This window comes from Acomys russatus, chromosome 15, assembly GCF_903995435.1.
Source record: "Acomys russatus chromosome 15, mAcoRus1.1, whole genome shotgun sequence".
Lineage (NCBI taxonomy): Eukaryota > Metazoa > Chordata > Mammalia > Rodentia > Muridae > Acomys > Acomys russatus.
Window position 1 is genome coordinate 7,245,586 of NC_067151.1, and position 22,635 is coordinate 7,268,220.

General features: G+C 44.6%; 1 protein-coding gene across 2 annotated transcripts in view; it reads right to left on the reverse strand.

Moving 5' to 3' along the window:
* Positions 1-22,635, reverse strand: part of Fndc3b (fibronectin type III domain containing 3B) — a 292,863-nt gene that overhangs the window by 161,247 nt on the left and 108,981 nt on the right. The gene's annotated exons all lie outside the window — the stretch shown is intronic.

Below are 22,635 nucleotides of genomic sequence, written 5' to 3' on the forward strand. Positions count from 1 at the left end.
CAGGAACTCACATTACATTTACATTACTCTTACATGGTTCTCCAGTAGCCTCTGGAGGGCCTGGCAAACCATGACCCTTCAACATTGGCTGCTGGTTAAAGAAAGATATTCATCAGTACTCAGCTACCAATGTACAGCTCTCAAAATTTGTCTGCTCACCTGTAACCCTTCTTTAAAAAAAAAAAAAAAAAAAAAAAGGTTTATTTATTAAGTATATCATGTTGTCTGTTTGTAGGCCAGAAGAAGGCATCAGGTTACATTACAGATGGTTGTAACCCACCATGTGGTTGCTGGGAATTGAACTCAGGACCTTTGGAAGAGCAGGTGGTGTTCTTAACCACTGAGCCATCTCTCCAGCCCCTGTAACCCTTCTTGATTCTAAAATATAGCCATTTTTCCCACTCACTGTTGGGTGTGCATTTTAGTTTTTTCAAAGAACAGTACAGTTTTTGAAAAGCACTGCTGGTTTTCCTTTTGTGACAGTAACTTGCTACTGTTTTCTTCCATGGCGGTGGGTGTCTTTAAAAATCAAAAACATTTTCCTTCCTAACCCAGAGTGTAAGCACAGGAGAATCAAAGGACAGCCCAACCAAGCAAGGACGACAAATCAGGTTTTCCAAGTCCAAGTCACTGCCCTCTTGGCTGAGGACAGGCAGCAGAGGTGCCAAACACAGCAGTCAATGTTGTCAGGGGCCCGAGGAGCAGGAAATAACCCTAAACAGAAATGACCCTAAGCAGAAGCTTCAACGTCAAGCAAAATAAAAAGTCCGTCCACAGAGGTGGCCTGCTAAGGACCAGAGATGGGACCATCTCCTGCACATAAACAGTGCCTTGCAGAACCTATTACACCTGAGGCCAGGAAACCAAAAATCTCCAAAAATTCCTAAGAGTGCCCAAGCAGCTAGATGGCAGGAAAAAGGCAGAGAAGACAATGAGAGACCTCATATTCAACGGGGAGGACACACAGCATGGATTAGGAGAAGATCGAAGAGACGGGCAGGAATAAGAAGCCACACACAGGCACAAGCAGACACTTAGACAGTGGTCATCTGCAAACGAGCAGCATTCTTCATGGTATCAAAACCCTAGATAACAGCCAAGCATGGTCTGGACAGCCTGCACTGGATAAGGCCACATTAGCAGATAGGAAACAGAGTCCCCGCACTCTGCAATGTGATATTCGTAACCCGAGCTTACAGGGTCTTGGTGGAAGAATCTTCACACCTGACTAGAAACTGCCCCCACCTTGCCACTGGAGTCATAAAAGTCAACCTAAACTAGGAGCTAGCTCACCCTGATTTGGGTTAACACAGCAGGCTTTCCCGGTACCCGCCCCATCATCTCTGCATACTCAACGCTAACTGTCTTATTGCCTCACAGTACGAACAAGAAAGATAGGTGAGTAAAAAGCAGAGGTCTGGTGACATCCCTGGCCCCTGGGCCACTCTGGCTTCATTCCAGGACAGAGCAGGTGCTACCCCACACAGCACGTTTCCCTATAGGGCCTGAGCCTGCTCTGAGTCCCCCACAGCACTCGAATCTTCCTTAGTGCACATTGGCTGGTTGGCAGGGCTGTTCACTCTGCATTTTTCCAGTAGAACAGACTACACAGGGAACTTAGACAAAAGTCTGACGCCATAATGAAACCCATTATTTTATATGCTAATTAAAGATAAAAAACAAAACAAAACAATTTACAGAGTAACACGGAGAATTTCCGAGCCTAACTTATGAGAAGCTAGGCTGTCCTGCTGAGGTGATGGGGACAAGGACGCTGATGGTGTCACATCTGATGATGATTAGTGAAGGCAACGAAGTCCTCCCCAGACAGAACAAATGTTAGATGCGCACTGATACTAGCTAAACTAAAAATAAAGCCCCTACTCTCCCTCTCTCCCTTTCCACCCCCCCCCCCAATCTCTTTGACAGAGGCTCCAAGTCTGCCTCAGATCCACACTCTCTAACTGTGGACGAGTCATCTGGCTTCCCCTGGCCTTGCTCCCTCAACCTTGAGCACAGGGACAGCTGGTTTTACTCTAAGGTGTCATTGTCATCTCAGGCCAGATGGCATCTTAGGTACCTCAAGATAATCTGTGGTAAAAGCTATAAATTCACCAACAGCTTTCTTACGCTGAAGCAGCAAGGGTTAACCAAACCAGGGCAAGTCTGTAAATATTCTCACCAGCCCCTCCCTCTAGGATGCCACACTAGACAAGCTTTCACTGTTCCTGGTGAACTCAATTGTCTATTTCTACATTTACCGGCACAAGGTTTGCAAACAGACACACGGTGACAGGAGAGCATCCCTCTGGAACCTGTGAAGACCCTGCAACAGGCACATTCCCACTGTCTGGGAGACCGACCAGCTTCCCCCACCCTCTGAGAGCTCCCCTAAGACTGACCGGTATGCAGTCTGCACTAAGAACACTGAACCGATCTACTTGAAGGTCAACGGCAGGACAAATGACTGGTTGACTGTTGGCATTTCTACTTTGTGCGCTCTTCCATACCAGCATGGTGGTCATCTACACGGGCATGTATCTTATGACCTTTTTAAAGGGTCAGAAATTCTCAGAGCTGGGCCTCCTGAGAGAAGCCTGTTCTAACAAGGTTTACAGGAAGGGTGGCACCGTCTAATGTGGGGACCTAAAAGCGGTTCAGCGGCATGATTTAACTTGGGCGCCCAAAGGTGGGATGGTGGCATGACTTAATATGGGGACCTAAAGCCAGGACAGAAGAGTGGCATGGTTTAACACGGGGACCCAATGGCAGGCCACCTGGTGAGACTTAGATCCTCATCGCTGCAATCTCCGACAACCGGTTTAATCTACTTAGCTTGACTACGTTTTCTCCCTGCACTGCAGTACAGCTAGTGAACAGAGCTCAGACCACCACTTAGTCGTGTTTGTGAACAACGAAAGATTCCAACCGTCAGGAACAGAAGTGTAGTGCAGCGTTGTTAGAGATGCAAAGAAAAAATATCAATCTTCAAAGCTCTGGTTTTCTGGAACTATCACTTATTATTAGGGACAAGAAGGCACTATTTTCATGTTCCAAAAATAGAAGAGAGTGCCTTGTTGCCATGGTGATCACTGGTGGAGATAAGAGCACCCTGCCATAGAACATTTGGAATGGAAAGCAGCCAATTACCTGTGAAGGGCATTGCAAGGGACAGAGACGAGCTGGAAGCCCCTTCCAACTTTATTCCAAGTACAAAGCATTTCTTCTCATCCTGAAAACTAAATACTGTTACCATGACAATATTGGAATTAAACATTTCTGCAGGATAAAGTAAATTATGTTCAAAAAATTAGAAACAACTGTGAACATCATGTTGTTATGTCCAAATGTAGTATTTAGATGAGGTCACTGTTTCTCCAGAGCAAGTATTAGTGTTGTGGGAAACACGGCGTTCCCCAGCTGTAAAGCACTGTGAATGTGTTCTAAACACTTCCCTGTTCTGCACGACCTCTCATTCCTGAGGCCCCTCTTCCAGTAGGCAAGGAAAACACGCAGCAGAGAAACAGTGGTAAATAGAATAAAACCATGTGAGAAAGCACTCTGTTCAAAGTACTGTGATGGAAGGAGGTGTGTGAAGATTTTCACACTAAGAGGAGGCACTGGACATACGGGATTAAGAACATATGCCTGAGGGCAAACTACCTTCGTCCAGGCATGACTGGGATATATCTCCAGACCAAAACTCATCAGAGTTAACTGAAGAATTATAAAAAGTCTTCATTTTAACCAAGGATCACTGTTGTTTCTGTTATAGTAAACTTGAGAGAGCCAGCCAGTGCTATTTAATCATCCATTTCGCTATCATTTACCTATGCCTGAGTGTGCCAAACACAGCACACAACATCCCTACTCAGTGAGTCTCAATATGCTCGTGAATAAAGCAATTCTTTTATGCATATTATCAATGCTGAATGCACACGAAGAAGGTCGAGTTCTCTGTAACACATTTTCACTTTTCAGAAGGATTTTTAAATAAGAAAAACACGATCCAGTTTTCTGAGTATGTCTAGCCAGGACTGGAGTACAGTGCTAGTGCGTATCTTTCATCCCAGGACCAGATAGGGCTGAGGCAGGAACCTGTGACGCTCTGAACACAGAATAAGACCCTGTCTTAGAGAAATAAAATAAAGTAGAATCGCAGTACTGATTACTTTCACAAGGAGACATTTATAAATTGATAAACACAGGAACATGCAACAACTTCTGGACTGACGCTTTTTGTAAGATGTGCGAACAAGAAGGCAGGCCTGGGTTCCCACTTTTTGCCACGGTTGTCTGTTACAGCTGACACCAGCCCTAGGCAGGGCTATCTCAGTGGCAAGCCATGGGCAGGGCCAATGCTCCTGGAAGGGTTCTCTGCACGAAGGCAGGTGCCACACCTGGACTCCCTAAGTGACAGGGCTCACATTTCACTGCCCCTCTCCCTGCTCTGCCGTATGTGCTTGAAGATCGGGTCACAGAAGCTGGTGGCTTGATCCACTCTAGTCACTGACACTGAAAAGCCACAGCGAAGTGCTGGTTGGGAAGATGCATCATCTCCACTATGACCCACTTATGGGAAGTGAGAGGACAGGACAGGGGAAGCTGCAGAGATGCAGACTTGTGCATCTCAGCCCACTCCACATTCCCTGAGGAAGAAACAATGTACAGAGGAGGACACTGGACTTTGCGCCGCTCATTCCCAGGACTTCTTAGCTCCTCGCTAGTGTAGGATTGAAGAACAGGAAACATCACGTTCCCAGACAAAGATCAGGAAAGAGAGGGAAAGGCATTCTCTCCTCAGGTCAGGCCTCACGCAGCTTGCCAGGCCTTTGCAAGGCTATCAGGGCAGCCAAGGCGTCTGGGGACAGTTTCCTGTGAGGTCACCCCGCATGTATCCTACCCATAAATCTTTAAATTCTTAACTGAACCAATAAGATGAATATTTGGGATGTTTTTACAAGGATGTCATCAACAGCTCAAATTCCAAATTTGGAGGGGTTTGTTTTGTTTTTAAAGGGTTTGTTTTGTTTTAAAGTGTTATCATGACAGTGACAAGAAAAGCACTTCAATTTCAGATTTACTTGAATCAAAAAAGACACAGACTCAATTGTTTACTTTGTGCAGTTTCCATAAACAAACAAACAAAGCAAACTGACTCTGTACCTCAAGAGAAATCACTGTCCTTTTGGGAAGGGAAGAAGGAACAAGATGAAGTAATTTCAAGAATGCTAAAGGCATGTTAATTCTTTAAGCTCTCCCAACCCTTACACTTCAGCTTTCACTTCTTCCACTCCTAGTCTTTCACCTAAGATGTATATAAGATGTACAATCAGTTTTTACCAATTATTTGTCCTCTCCCTCCCTGCCCAGCACCCCCCTCTTCTCTCTCCCTCCCTCACCCCCCCTCTCTTGTCTCTATCTGTCTGTCTCTCTCTCCTTTTCACATCTTAGTTCCCAGGTGAAATAAAAGGCATGCATGTCAAAACAGTGGCATATATGTTTATGCCTTAAATTTTTGAGAATCAAAGACAAGAAATTGCTACTAAATTCACCTAGTATGATATTTTCCTTATAAATTAAAACATACAGTAAATACACCGAATGGGTTGTCTTTGGAAATAAATCAAAGCTCATAAACTCTTTTGTTCCTTTGCATAACAATTGTTAAATGTTCTCGTAACTAGGATAAATATATTCAAAGTAAAAGTTGATACTATAAACTCCAGGAATTAAGTTTTGTTTATAAGTTGTTAATATGAATGCATTCCTTTTCAAATCTCAAAAGTAAAAAACACAGATCACCACAAAAAGATCTAAATCTCTAAATACTTGAAAACAGGTAAATAAACTTTGCAGCTCTGAGTGTCTCTAGCTTCTCAGCAGAAGAAGTTAAGTTTACAATACTGTTTAAAACACAAATGACTTCAGAGGTGAGGCCCACTGGAGGAGAGGGTGCCTTCCACGTCTATGTGGACTGTTTGTCTCTAATCAATCCAAGTTATCTTTCCAATTAATGGATATGGTACAGGAAAGATGAAAGGTGGAAAGAGGTGAGGATAGTTTTTGGAAAAGAATAGCACATTCTTTCTTCAGCCTGTTAAAAATGAAAAAGTTGTAGGCTATGTAAACATTTCACAAAACCTAGTGGAGAACGGGGAGCTGACGGAGTTCTGTGCTCAAATAACGGCCATGACATGGTCCTGGATGAAATCTCACACAGTCTACCAGCTTCTCATCTACCCGTGTGTGTGTGTGTGTGTGTGTGTGTGTGTGTGTGTGTGTGTGTGAGAGAGAGAGAGAGAGAGAGAGAGAGAGAGAGAGAGAGAGACGAGGAAGAGAGAGAGAGAGAGAGAGAGAGACAGAGAGAGACAGAGAGAGACAGAGACAGAGAGACAGACAGACAGACAGACAGACAGAGACAGAGACAGAAACAGAAACAGAAAGGCAGACAGACAGACACAGAGACAGACAGAGAGACACAGAAAGAAAGAAAGACAGACAGAGAGAGAGAGAGAGAGAGAGAGACAGAGAGAGACAGAGAGAGAGAGAGAGAATATGTGTGGGCAATGTATACAGCCATGCATATGTACAAGCCTATGCGCATGAGTAGATGTCAAAGGAGGAAGTTGGGTAGGCCACTCCATTATTCATTGCTTAAAGAATTTTCCTAGGCCTTGTCTAACCTGGCAGCTGCCAGGCTATAGGGAATTCCTCTGTTTTTCCACAGCTTTGGGGGTTCAGGCACACGGTCACACTAGACTTTCTAACATGGGTGCTAGGGCCCACGCATAGGCAGAAAGCACTCTTACACATTAATCCTCCATCTCTCCAGCTCCAGTGTTTGAATTTTGAGTATTTAAGTATTTTCTAAAGGAAAGAAAATAGCCACAAGAAAATTCCTCACAACTGCTACCTGACTGACTGGCTTATAACTCAGGAATCCTGGCGTGCTAGTGCTCCCACCATTTACACTTTCAGCTCTAGGCCCCCACCAGTCAGCTGAGAATACTACCCTGTGAGTCATTCCATCAATTAGCTCGTCTAGTTTTCCAGCTGGCCTTCTTTTTGCTAGTAAAGACATCATTATAAGTACAATGTGAAATAATACAGGTCTTGGCTTAGGGTTGTCTTTTCCTTTAGATTTTATAATTGATTTATTTTTAATTATGTCTGTGTGCATGTCTGTGTATAGATATGTGCACATGAAGGTGGGGAGGAGGGGCAGGCAGGGTGCTTGCTGAGCCAAGAGACATAAAATCCCCTTGATCTGGAGTTGGAGGCAGTTGTGAATTGCCTGACATGGATGCTGGGGACCAATAGCTCTGTAATAGCAGCGAGAGTTCTTAGTCATCAGGATTTTTAGATCATGGTTTCAAAGGATCTGGTCCATAGCTGCTTAGCACCAAGTGATTGCTCAGCATCTGTGCACTTGAGAACACCGTGCTGGAGAGATGTGGAGGGGCTCTGTTCACATTGTGGCAGACAGGAGTCAGGGAGACACAGGAAATGTGTGAGCATCATAGACTTTTCAGGTTCCCACCACCAGCACCATGACCTATTTCTTCAATCTAGGCCCCATTTCCATTTTCAGTATCTGCCTCCACTAAAGGAAATTACTACTTATATCTAATGACAAAACATTGATTCTATTTTCTTATATAGCAAGTGACCAGAAGAAGGCTGAAATATTTCCAAGGAAAAGGAAATATGGGTTGAAGTCACACACACACACACACACACACACACACACACACACACACACTCGCACAGTTGCTTCTCTTTTTTCTCTCTTTCTCTTTCTGTCATTAAACAGAATTAAGCAAAGTAAATCACCTTAATTGTACATAATAAAAACTAGTCTTTTCATATATTCATAAAGTAGAGGAGAAGTTACAAATTTTCATGCATGGTAAACATAAAACTTTAGTACTGAAAGAGAAAAAGACGTTGATGCTGTTTTTTTAAACTCTATTTTATTTGGGGTATTGAAGCCTCTACCACCCTTCCACCAACCCTTTAACCCTGGGTATGAGAAATAAGGTTAGTGAAGAGAGAGGACGCAATCCCCTTTACTTCTCCTGGGTGTTTAGGGTCAATGAGCTCTTTTGGGGCAATACCAATCTCTGCCAACAGCAAATGCAGCAAGCAGTCGCCTCTGAACTGCTGTGTTAAAATGTTTCTCTCTGTCTATCTCCAAGCCACCATACCAACTGTCTCTGGTCTCTCTAAACTGCTACACACCACAGGCCACCACCGCATACCACACTTTCTCCAGGCTCTCCTATTTATCTCCCTCAGAGTCCTAGACCACGCCCCTCTCTGTCTGGCAGGCAGGCTGTTACCAGCTGGCAAAGACCAAGCCCTGCAGGAGGCAATTATCAGCTGTGGACAAACTAAAGCACAAACTAAAATCCCACACTTGGGATTAAAACAAAAACATAATTACATAACACTGCTGAGGTTCTAAAGAAACCAAAACTTCCATTACAGAAAGAGGGCACTTTCTGTTGCCTATTTCATAAGAAATTATCCATTAAAATTTATATATGAAAGCACTGTTTCACACAGCCAAACTTTAGAGTTCCCTAGTAGGAGTGGTGACTCATAGAGCAGAATGTCTTACTTCTTAAAAGGCAAAAAGTACAGGGATGACTTGGTTCTGTGCATACAAATTCCAGAGAACGGCCACCCCAGGCTTCTGACTCCTTACTCTGGAGCCTTCCTGTCACATACATGACAGCATTCAAGGACACTCATCCTGCAGCTGCTGTTACTCGCTTTAACTTGTCAAATCAAACACAAGATCAACTTCCTATAATTCCCAACTGCTAGGCAGGCAAAAGGACTGGGTTCTCTAGTAGGAAGTTTTGTGCAAAGTTCAGAGTTCCTTTTCAATTTGTTTTCCAAATTAACTAAACACAGCATCTCCATTTCTCCTTTACATGGTCCCCTCCCTCCTTTTTTTTTTTTTTTAACTTAGTTTTTGTTTTTGTCAGCTTCATACATGCATGTAATGCACTGTGGAAACTGTTTTAGGATTTTGTTGTTGTTTTGGTGGTATTGGGGATTGAACTCAGAGCCCCACAGTTGCTGGTCAAGCACTCTACCACTGAGCTTGACATATGGTTAGCTCATTACAGTCCGATGCCAAATCAAACAGACCTTCCTGTATGTACAGCGAAAGAACACTATAAATATGACATTTTTACTTCTACTAGCATGAAAGGCATGGATGGAAATCTAAAGTGGAGAAACCCGTTCAAATTCCATGTTGGACTGCCCTGCCCACAGCGAGTTCTTGGGTTTGTTCATGGCCACAATGGAAGAGCTCTGCTGGACTGAGTGCTATGTCAAAGCCAAACGCATTCATGCTAGAAATGTCAGCGCAAGTGTGAGCAGCGTGGCTGCCATAGCCCTTCCAGTGATGACACCGTGGATGAGGAGTGAGCCATCATCTGCTAAGGTCTGTCCTCAAATCCAACAAGAGCTCAGGAGCTTCCTGACCCCAAGGACCACGCAGAGGCTCACTGGGGCACACGTGCCTCAAACAGTGTATGCGGGGCCCAGAACCTTAGATCCATGCCCGTACCTGGAAAGCTTGTGGCCAGCTGGACAGACCACATGATCATGATACGGACAATGGGATAATAATCACTAGAGTGCCCATTTCCCAACTCCAAAGACTGAATCTCTACAACTATACCAACAAGAAGAGAAAAGAGTGAAATGGCTCCAAGTGTGAACAAGTAAGATTTGGTCTGGCCAGGGTGACAACAGAACTGCCATGTTTTTCAGACCATAAGACGCACCCAGTTTTTAGAGCAGTTAAACAAGAAAAAAATATTCTGAACCAAATTAGTACTAATATAATAAAATATTTATTAAAATTTAACAAAGTATTTCCCCATTCTCCCATACTTCTCTCACCTAGAGTCCCAATAGAATGTCCTCACATCTCTTCCAATCACCTGGTAAGACTCTGACATGAACTCTGGTGCTCCATATTTGACCACGTCCCCTTGGTGGAGAGGCCTGGTGGCACTCAGAGGAAGGATAAGCAGGCTACCAAGATGAGACTTGATACCCTATGACCATATAGTGGGAGAGGAGGTCCTCCTAAGTCACAGACATAGGGGAGGGGAATAGGGTGAAAGCGGGAGGGAGGGAGGGAGGGAGGAATGAGAGGATATAAGGAATGGGATAACAACTGAGATGTAATCTGAATAAATTAATTAAATAAAAAAATAAAATAATATAATATATAAAATACAGTAATATTAAATAGTGTCAATTCAACAAGAGGAAAGAGTTAGAGACTCAAATACTTTTCTAGTTTTCTGGAAAGCCCAAAAACTCATCATCACTAGTGTCAGAATTTAGGAACCTCAGTTGCTGACAATCACTTGTACCACTTTCTTTGCTATCTTCATACATGATATTAACTTCAGTTCCATCTAAGACATTGCTAATGTCACATTCTTTGAATGATCATACAACGATTTCCCCCTTCACTGACTGTAATGATGCTTTAACTCATTCACAAACTTGAGTGACAGTGGGCCTCTTCATTTGTCCTGTTGGAGTCAGATCATGATTCCCAGCAGCCACCCATTTGTTCCACTCTTCTCTCATAAAGACTTTACATGGTTTGTTGATTTGAACATTGAAAGGTTGCAACTGGCTGGAATTACAGCTAGATGAGTCTTCGCCTCTTTAAATCTGTGCTCTGAACTGGTCAAGTACTAATAAAGCAGATTTTTTTCAGAAGCCCTCCAGGACATTTGGACCACACTTTTTCAATCCATCTGTCTTCTCACATATGCAGAATGAACAATTCCGTTTTCTCCCATATGCCCAGTAACGACTTCTGCATAGCAATGTGGGCCCATTTGTCAAGAAGGGACAAACAGTAGCTGGAGCTTCCTTATTCCTACACATTTTACTGCACTCGCCCTGCCCCGCTCCCTGCAGCAAGCTGGCACACACCTGCTTACCTAGCAGCTTAAGATCTGCATTCAGCTCAGACCATCATGATGGAGGAAGGGTGCCGGGCTGGAGACCAAGCTCTGTGTGAGAAGGAATTTCAGCGATACTGCCCATGCCTCTTCCTGTTCCCTCAGACACACTGAACCCTGCGTGCGTTCCTCGGCCTGCACACTGAACACACTGGTGATGCCCGATGGAAACCAATCAGACCATAAGGTGCACCCTAATCCTCCCCACACCCTTTTGGGGGTGAAAAGTACATTTTATGGTTCGAAAACTATGGTATGCAGGAAGACTGCAAAATCCAAAGGCCACATAGCCATGTGCAGAGATAGCAAATCAAAGCCAAGCAAGTACAATTTCCTGTTTCAATTATTGAAAATAAGAGTGAGTGGGTGAGTGTGGTGTGTGTGGTGTGTGTGTGTGTGTGTGTGTGTGTGTGTGTGTGTGTGTGTGTGTGTGTGTGAGGAAGGGAGACATAGTGTTCCAATTCAAGCCAGCTATGTTGCAAAATTGAAAGGACCACTTTGGGATCAGGTGGTATGTCACACACCTTTAATCACAGAGCTAGAAAAGCAGGCAGGTGGACCTCCATGAGTTCAAGGCCACTCTGGTCTACATAGCAAGTTCCAGGCCAGCCAGAGCTATATAGTGTGATCCTGTCTTATACATACATACATACATACATACATACATACATACATACATACTTGAAAGTGTTGCTTTTAATAAAGACCTTTTCTTCTTTTTTAAATGTATTGTGGTGTGTGTGTGTCTGTGTGTGTGTGCACACACACTTGCATACAGTGCACATGTGAAGATTCAGGACATACTGCAGAAGTCAGGTCTCTCCATCCGACAACAGGCATGTTACCCACTAAGCCACCTCACTGTCCCCTCCAGTGGATGGCTTAATTTACTGTCCTTCCTGCACATCCTGCCCATGCTATACTCACCTTGGTCACCAGGGCTATGCAGAGCTTCTGTGTCAACTAACTGCACAGAAGAGTGTAACACAAGGAGAAACTTCTCAAAGCCATACACTGGAAGACCACCTGACTCTCTGGTCAATATGGTGTTAATGTTTGACCACAAGGCAAAAGTAGGACACCAAAAAAAAAAAAATACCCAAGTGTGTTCTCACTGACAAGCGAAACTCAGTAAGCTAAAGGCTGGTTGAAAGAAGAGACTGAAGGTATTCTTCACTTCTGCGGCTATAGGCTGCAGTGCTTTGCCAAAGCTGGCCTTCCTCAGGGACACAATGGCCTCTTTCTAATAATTTGCCTTTCAGCAACAGAGAACAGCATCCAAGTGCAAGCAAAACAAAGATACAAAAGATGAAAAGAATAATTAAGCATTTCCCTGTAATATTTCCTCTACCACCCATGATGCACGGGGCTACAACGTCCTGAAGAAGTCATTTAAACGAGCAGCTTGGACATGTTTCACAAAAGAAACCTTCCACTCCACAGTCTGGGGCCCAAGGACCAGTAGGCATCCTGTACAGCTGTGCTGGGACCATCAGCTACATGACAACAAGTGGCAGCAGGGGACAAGAACTCCCGGCTGTCCGGGCTGTCCATCCGATAAGGGGGGGACACGCAGAGAAAGCAAGGCAGTGATAGTTAAGACAGCAAAAGGTGACAACGAGCCTAGCAGCTAGACACCACACCCACCCTGACTCCATGAGGAAGGATGGGCAGAGAGGATGGGGAGGAATGAGGGAGGTGCCTGGGGTCCAGAAAAGATCAGCAATTTGGCTGAAGCACAGTATGAAGGGTTAGGAATTAACTACAAACTCAAGAGTTCGCCGCTCACCACACCAGCTAGATAAACACAGGCTTGAGAGATTGCTTAGCCACAACCAAACCATCTGTCTTCATTCCTCACCCTCCCCAAGGAGCCTGGATGAGTGCTTGCTTGCTTGTCTGTCTGTCTGTCTGTCTGTCTGTCTGTCTGTCTGTCCGTCCGTCCATCTGTCTGTCTGTCCTGAGGAGCACAATCTCCCATCACAAGATTCATGTGTGAGCAGGACAGATTAAGCCCCTATGCTCTTCCTAAAACTCCTTCATGTTCTGAGGTTCCAGATACCCATATACTCAGGAGCCAGCTGTTGCAATTAACAAACTGTTTAGATTTTTCTCTTCCTTTGGCTTCAAATTCTAAAAGGAATCTCAAGCAAGAGGAAATTACCATTCAGACTTGGGAGTTGGTAAATAGATTGGGTTTTTGTGTTTCTGAGGCTAAAAATAAGAGTCTGCACATTCAACTCCATGCAGCATAAATAAGCATCAATTCACAAGACTCTGCCATGTGGGGTCTGAGAGGCAGCAGAAAATACAGCTATGACAGGACTATTTCTAGAATAAGGCTCAGTGTTTGGGGGACCTCTGTTGTTGAGAGCTCTCCCAGGAGAAAAAAAGGTACAGTCTTCCAAACTCACTCCAAGGCTCTGGACGCTGTGGTTGCAGAGAAAGGGAGCCATTCTGCGCCCTGGGGTGTGCACATGGCACCTTGCTCCCAGCTCCCAGCCAGAGGAGCCCACATTCCTCTGGTCTGAGGAGGTGCCTAAGTGTGGAAACATTTCCCCAATGGGCATCTTCTACTGCACCATGAATGGATGCTCAGTTCGCTGGTGGATTCCACATTTCACGGGTAAATAACACATTCCTGAGACTTACTAGATCAACTGGCTTCACTGGAGGCTCGCCCAAGCTGTTTCAGCACTCCTGCCACAGCAAGGGCCTCTAGTCTAGACTGAGGGGACATGGGGGGGGGGGTGCCTAAGCCTTTCTAACATAACTCAAATAGAAGCTCCAACAACTATGCAGCACCTTCTCCCAGAAGCAGTGAAACAGCTCATCAGAATACAAGCACTGATGTTTACCTCTTAGGGGTTTTGAGACTGCCTCAATATGTAGTCCTGGTTGCCTGAAACACAGAGATCTGCTCCTTCTGCCTCCCCAGTGCTGGGATTAAAGGTGCGCGCCGCCGTGCCCTGCCCTGAACTCTAATGTCACCTGTGGACTTTAATTTTAAACAGTCACAGTCAAATTTAAAGAAAAACGAAACAGAAAAAGGAACTGGAGAAACAAGGCTGGCTTCTAGAAGACAGCAGCAGATGTCACGTTGAACAGAGAAGAGAATTCTACAACGTCCTTCAACCTGTGCCACACAACAAGCCCCGCCTACCACCCATTTTATCCCTAAGATAATATACTAATTTCAGCTTCTTTTTCCCTCACCTCTGAAAAAGAGAATGGAAAATTCTTAAACTCCCTCAGAAACACTTTTCTGTAAGTGGTCTTACTGGAATTCTCTCTAAACAGATTAAAGAATATTATATAGACAAGAAACATGGGCCTAAGATTACTAGGCAGAGGAGATAAAGTAGAAAGCTGGGAAAGGCAAGACAAAGATGACCCCTCTCAGATGAAGTGGGAAGTGGGGATGGGTTTGAGAGCATCCTTTGACCTACACATGCATACACAGGCACACACACACATAGCACTCATACACAGATGCACGCACATACGTACAGTCCATATGTGCATAAATATTGCACAAACACACAAGATAAAATATACCCATAGTAAAACTTGCATTATTCAGAACAGAAAACATACTCATCAACTTCTGAACTTTATCTCTGGATGGAGAATATCTGAAAAGGGGTGGGGGTTAGGTTTCTTACACTTAAACTGTGACCAATTGGAAAGCCATGAGAGCATGGCAAACATGTGACACAGACTATGTACTGTACCATCCACCCAGAGCATAGGAACCTGCCTGCATCTACAGCAAGCTGCTTCCCCTGAAGGGGTCAAATGGCCTGAGGATTCTCCAGAGAAGTTCTCGGAAACAAATTTTCACTGTGTTTTCCTCAATACAAATTCTTCATCATTTCTTCCTCCAGATCAATCAGAAATGTTCCTTCCCTCAGGAAATATATTGCTTTGGATAACATCATCATCAACAACATCAAGGACAACAACTCCTCCTCCTCCCCATCTCCTCCTCTCCCCCCCCCCCAACCTCACCTTCCTATGCTTCTTCGGTTTGTCATTTCAGAGAGGAAATCCTTACTTCATCAAACAAAACATTCCACAAATTGACATAGCTAATTCTAGATCTACTTTTGGGGGAAGGGTGTGTGCGAGGTTGTGTGTCTGTCTGACTGTCTGTGTGTATCCTCGATCACTCTCTACCTTCTTTTGGGGACAGGGTATCGAACTGACCCTGGAACTCCTAATCTTGTTAGGCTGGCCGGCCAGTCATGCGAGAGTCCTCCCTCTGTATGCGAGAATCCTCCCTCTGTTTATAACATGGTTCTGGTAACTGAACTCAGGCCCTTGTGCACTGTAACAGGTGAGCCATCTCTCCAGCCAGCGAGTCAGCTAGCCAGCCCTACTTCTAATATTAGCTATTCCTTACTTTGTCTCCATAAAAAGAAAAATCTAGAACTTGACATCTAAGTGATTCGGGGTCATGATAAATGATAGATACACTTGAAAAATCAAATAAAATGAAGCTCTCCTATGAACAACAAAAGGAAGACGCCATTAAGATCTGCTCAGTGGCGTGGGCTGCCAAGGTGAGAACATTGAGAGCAGACCACATGCTTGCAGGCACACCGAGTTTCCTTTTATGAGAAGTTAAGGAAAAGGAATGCAATGGCTGGCAGAGCACAAAGGCTCTCTTAAAAAAAAAAAAAAAAAAGCAAACCCTAAATGCTTCTTGTTGGCCACAACACACCTACTATGCTACAAACAAGCCCGCTTCACCACAGGTGCTCACTTTGATGAGCATCTGGGTAAAATGGCACCACAGCACCAGGCAGACATGGGTAAGACCACCACATATACCTGGTGCTCGTGGGTGAACTCTCTCTGTGGGGTTTCCTTTTCTTTTTTTATTTTTCCAGTCCTTTCATTAGTAAGTAACAATCTGTTTTCTATTGGCTAATTGTCAGAAAGACAAAAGTCATGCCTGATCACCAGTATGCCAAGCTATTTCTACTGAGCTGCAAGAGCAGGCACTGTGAGTCTGAGAAGATGCCCTATCCTTTGGGGAAAAAATTAATACAGCTGTTTTCCTTTAGGTGTCAAAAGAATTCAATTCCCAATTCCTCCTTTTAGGCCTCCCCCAAAGCCATCTCGCCATGATGGCATCGCTTGTCTATGGTGACGTATCAACAAACTGTGACAAAGCTGCTTTTATTCTTTAATAAAACGAATGAGAAGAGGAATGTTGTCAGCATCAACGTTTCCATTCCCAATGTGTGTCACATCTAAAACCAAAGACAATGGAGGGAATGTTCTGCTGAGTCGGCAATATGACAGAGCCCAGCTAATGCCAGAGACGATGAAGCTGAGAGTCTGAACCAGGTGGGTTTCAAGTGTCCATCAGCACATTCTAAGCATATCTTAACATAATTAGTCAACCTGTCTGTGTTCTTGTCCAATGTTGATTGTTTCTTAATAAAGAAGTAGCTTCATTGTGCACTTGGTGTCCCACTTAGGGTGCATCCCCTCAGCCTCTGCAGGGTGACAGAGATGTATCCACTTCCTCCAAGGACCCCAAGGACCCCCCCCCCCTTTCTTCTCCGACTGCCCACCAAGGTTTTATCTCACAGTGAACAGAGAAGACATTTAACACTAGAGTAACACTATAGCTGGGGTGCTGTAAAGCGGCCCCCAAATTTGCATAACAAAATCCTAATGCCTTTGTGTGAACTCAAAACTAGCTCTTTAGCAAAAGAAATAAGAATGGGGAAGAGGCTCAGTGGGTAAAAATAGGGATCTGAGCTTGGATTCCCAGCCCCCTGTGGAAAAGTGCCCTTGCTGGGGAGGCCATGGGAAGAGCCCTAGGCTCTGTGGCCAGCTCTCACTCTAGCCCAGTCAGCAGGTAAGGGACTCCTGTCTCAAAGAAGAAGAAGAGGAAGAGAGCAATGGACCACTAACCTACATACAAACATGCACAGGCACCCTATGACACTTGTGAGCACAGACATGAAGAGGAACACACGCACACGCGAACACACACACAGCACACGCATGTGAGAGTGTCTGCAAAATGATGGACCTGGGCTCTTTCCCAGGCCTCTTGAGAAGGTAACAAAAGGCAGTAGGTGAAAGGACCAGAAGCCACAGGAAGCTCCTTCTGTGTGATGTGTGTCGCTCTGGGGCTTCACGTTCTCCAAGCTTACCTGGATGAGGGAAGGGTCCATAGACTGGGAACCTCTCCTTCCCCTCTCCCCATCAGTTTGGGGGATCCTAGCACGGAAAGACGGCCAGGGCAAACAAGAAACAACTCATCCATAAGCAATGAGTCCCATCGTGGCTTGATTCTCTGATTCAGCCACTGCCATAGCACAGGCAACTTTTAGTACCTGCCCTGCCCACTGAGCACCTCTGTTCTATGTCCAGGCAAGAGAAAGCCCAGGAAGAAGCAACAAGCACCCAGTTCATCAGCGACCACAGCACTGTGCACGCACTTAGATGACAGAGAAGTACTGAAAGGTCCCAGGAAGGAAAACCTGTAAATCCTTACAGGAATCAGAAATGATTCTGTCCCCATGGGCGTGGGAGGGGGGTAGAGGGGGTGGCAGGGGGGAGACCCTTGCTAATGGGTTACAGAAATCAGAAATCATTCTGTCCCCATGGGGAGGGCAGGAGGACCCTTGCTAACAGGTTTTAATGTATCATTTAAGTAACTGATAAATGAAATTTAAATTAAAAACCTGAGATCTGACTGTTAGGAGTTCTGCCTAGAGTAAAGCAGACAGGGAAGCAGCAAAGAGACAGGGCTGAAAGGGCAGGTACAGCGGCTTCAAGGATATGTGAGAACTGCAGTTACCTCAGTTCAGTTTTCCTTGTTTTGTTGTTGCTTTCATGTGCTGGGGATTAAACCAAAAGACGAATGCTCTAGGCTACATCCCAACACTAGCCCTCTTCAGTTTCTAAAACTCCCACTTTGAGTGTAGTTAAGCAATGAATCTCCTTCTTTGTGGTAAGAAGAAAAAAAAAAAACCTTACGCACTATTTAAGTGAGGTTTCAGTGGAAGAACAAGGTAGGACATTTTTAAGATTTGAGTGTAAACTGTCCCCTACAGGCTCAACATTTGGTCCCCAGATGGCAGTGCTGCTTTGCAAAGCCATGAACCATTTAGGAGGTGGGACATTGCTGGAGGAAGTGGGTCACTGGGTGCGGGTCTACCTCCTGATCCACTGAAGTGTGAGCAAACAGTCACCACCAGAGCAGCTTGTCACTTCTATCATCACACAATCCTCATGCCCACCTCGGTGGACTGCTTACCCTTCAACTGGGAGCCACCACCTCCCAGCAATTGGTTCACCCAGGTATTTTTATCCCAGGGATGAAGGAAGTAACTAATACAGTTAGTCACACAGCAGGGCACCCACCCACTACACACATTCTGTGATCCCCATCCACGGTTCGGTGGCACATGCCCCAAGGAACCCAGAGGCAGCAGAGAGCTTTTCTGGCTGGTGGTCTTATCTATGTAATGTTTTCTAAGTATTTGATATTAGCTCAGCAGCCAGGAAACTTATGAGTCATCTCCACTGTTGTCAGTGTTGTTCTCCAACTTAGTTACCCAATCCCTGAAGTAAACAGAATGGGCCTGCTGGAAAACGGCCCCCTAGAAGCAGTTAACCCCAGAGTCATTTTAACTACTACTTTCCCACCCTGCCACCGCCAAGTTACCAGACGGCTTGACTCCACAGGCAGGCCTGGTTCTGGGTACTGATCCTCCAACAGATCACTGCATAGCATGTCAAACCCTGAGCAGGAAACCCCAATGCAGCTGCCCCAAAGGCCTATGGGACATCAGCACAATATTTTATAACTCCGAGGCTGCAAGATAACGGTGGAGTGGAATAACCTGGTGTGCAGACAGGCCTGCCGACAGTGATACTTCTAGAGGTTCTATGTGAGAATATGATGACCATAAGCCACTAAACCAAGACAGATGCGCAAAGCCGGGCAGTCTATCCTGACTGCTACAGTGAGAAAAGCACCAAATCATATCAGCAAGCAGACCTAAGTTATCACATGCTGTTATCAGCTATACACATGAGCAAAGAGTAGCCAGCTAACCAGGACAGGAGTGAGGGGCCACACCTTTACTCTCAAAAGCAGTCCTGGCTTCCTGAAGAATAAAAATCTAAAATTTATGCTAGAATTTTTTTTAAAAAAGGAAGGCTATAAAATCATGCTAGAACTGTCTGTATACAGATAATTGAGTATTACAACTCACTTTTTAAGTCAGTTTAAAAAAAAAAAAGGATATTGGGTTATCATTGGGTTTTTTTTTTTTAAGCTGTATAAGCTTACCACACAAAGGCTCACCACACACTGAGTTTTATTTGGTTCTTTGCTAAAGCATGTCTGTCGCTGAACTTTTTCTCCCTCACTGTTCTCTTCCTGTCTCCTAGCTATTTTGTTGCTCTCCTATCTCCTAATTATTTCATCCCTCCACTCGAAGCAGATACTGTAAACAGAAGACAGTAAGATTCAACCATCCACAAGCCCACTTCTAGGCATCCCACCGAGCACATGGTGGTAAATAACACCAGCTCTACAGGGAAGATGGGATGCGGAGGGATGGCATCACAGGTGACAGCGTTCACTGGTTTCCTTGGTACAAACATTTCCACTCAAGCCATTCATGCCATCAGCATGACATCACTAAACACAAGAAAAAAGCAAATGGCACTAAGATTTTCAATCCTTTTTTAAATTTCTCTGCTAAATTTGTCGAGAAAGAAGACCAGATACCCTGAGTGCTGAACCACCTGACACACATAAGACTCGTACAGAAACTGCCAGGAGTTCTGGACTCCCATTCTTCAGCTACTATTTTTGACAGCCATTGTTATTTTTACCAGAAAAATGGACATAAGATCCCATGGACCAAGGTCCCAGAGAGGCTGGACATATTTCGCATGTGTCATTTCTAAACACGATGACAAGGGTCAATGGCAGAAGGCCAACACCACCACATGTCACATTTGCTGTCAAACAGTCCCATACTCACTCACTCACTCACTCATCCACTTCATGAACTCATGCTGTTATCGGAGCACAAAGGCCAGAGCCCTATGAGGCCCTTTACAGAATGCTATTACCTCCTAGCCGGAAGAACAGAATCCACCTCCGGGTAGAAACATGCCACTGCCGCCTCCTTACAAATTAATCCAGTTGGCCCAGCCAATCGTCTGGACAAGGTACCACCCCTTAGGAATATGGAGTCACCCAATATCATGCAAAATAATTGGAAAGAATAATTATCCTTTTATTATGATGTGTTTACGTTTCCTTCTGCAGTCCCCTGCCCTCTATGCAACAGGTTATGGCGCCCAGCCATGTAGCTGTGCTAAGCCTGTCCACTGTCTCTTTCCTAAGCATGCTTTCCTGACACTTTGAGCTTCCTCACTCTTTCTCTGAAGGTTCCCACCTCACATCTCTTGCCTGCCATGCAACTGCTTGCCTGCCATGCAGCCAACTACTATAAAGGAACACAAAACACAAACACTGCTGAACACCAACAGCATGGCTTCCTCACTTCCTCTTCCCTATCCTCCTCATCTGAACAGCTGCCAACATTACAACTTGCCTGCCATGGGATCTTTCCTTCAAACTTTAATACAACTGTCTTTGAGCTTTCTTCTGAGTCTGTTATAAAATTTTATGAGACTAAGAACTCTGAGAGCCAATCCCAAAACTGCTGGTAACAGTTCCCCAAAACTCAGGGGGCAGATCTTACCTAAGGCATTAGGGATTGTAACAGCAAACAGAATCGTCAGCATACGGTGGAAGAGCCTGGAGATTTGCAAACTGAGACCTGACTGCTCATGTAATGTCACAACAAAATGGGCAGCTTTGTGATGACCTTTTCCACTGAGATGAAACACATTTGGAAAGACTCTTCTTTATGTTAGAAAATGTGAGTGCTAGAGAGATGACTCCAAGGTGAAAGATACTGACTGGTCCTCTAGAGGACCTGGGTTCAAATCCCAGCACCCACATGGTAGCTCGCAACTGTCTGTAACTCCAAAATCTGACACTCTCACATAGACATACACGTGGACAAAAGGCAAAAACGTCAATGCACATAAAATAAAGGTAAATAAATTTAGGGGGAAAAAAAGCCAGGTGCACAACTTTAATCCCAGCACTTGGGAGGCAGAAGTAAGTGGATGTCTGGGTTTGAGACTACCCTGATCTACAGAGAATGTTCCGGGACAGCCAGTGGTACACAGAGAAACCCTTTCTCGGAAAAAAACAAAAAACAAGAAACAAAAAAAAAAAAAAAAAAAAAAAAACAACAACAACAAAAACAGAGGAGGGGGGCAGGGGGGAGGAAGAGAGAGAGAAGGGGGGAGGGAAGGAGGAGTGAGTGAGTGAGTGAGTGAGTGGCTGGGAGTTTCCTAAAGTGTCAATATGTTTATTAAGAGGAATCAAAGTTGTTTGCTTATGTTTCTCCTGAAATCAATATTCTTGACATTCATAGTACTCACACCAACAAAACAGAAAGAGCCCTAAAGAACAAACACCAGAGCTCCTTAAAGGGACAGAATGAGGGGCTGGAGAGATGGCTCAGCGGTTAAGTGCACGGTTTGCTCCTTCAGAGGTCCTGAGTTCAATTCCCAGCAACCACATGGTGGCTCACAACCATCTATAAAGGGATCTGATGCCCTCTTCTGACCTGCAGGTGTACAAGAATACAGAACACTCAAGTACATAAACTAAATACAATCTTTAAACTTAAAAAAAAAGGGGGGGGTGGTGGCACAGAATAAAACCATCTGTCCTGCTAACTGAGGTCTTTCTAGCTGATGTGCTTGTATAGTGGAGACTCCTGGGTTTTTGGACCTCAAGCAATTCATGAAACTACAGCAAAACTTAGGCTAGCAACCACCCGGATAAGGAAGCAGCATCTGAAGGTCCTCTTGAATCCAACGATCACGCATCACTTTACAATGCAAACCATCATTAAAATGATGGAGAAGACACACGGTGAGTTTCTGTGATCTTGGAACTGGAATTTAATCTTTGTATGCATGTATTTATTTTGAGTATGCATGGGGGACAATCAGGGAGGGCGTGTGCCATGACACATGTGTGCAGACCAGAACTTATGAGCGTCATTTTTTTTCTTTCAGCCCTCTGGGATGAAGGGAGCAAGCCCAAGTCATCGAGTTGGTGGCAATGTACCTGCACCTGCTGGGCCATCCTGCTGGCCCCAAACTGCAATTCAGTGCAACAAAAGTAAAAGATTTACCTTCCCACACAGCACAGTACAACACAATAAAACTCAATTTACAATTAAGTTTATAAGACACTGCAGTTATATTTATAAGGAAGCAAACCAAACATAATTTGATATGAAGCATTCAAATACAGAAACAAAACAGTGTAACACTATTCAACAGGCTCATGTCACATTTCCAGTATCAACTATAGACTCTTCTGCCACCTTCCTCTTTGACGTCGCTCACCTCTGAATGAAGTAAATCATTCACAGAATTCACTCAGAGGGTCGATATCCTTACAGCAACTAAAGAGTAAATAGTCCTGAGAGAGCAATAAAGCCCTAATTACCAAGAGCCGGGCAGGCCG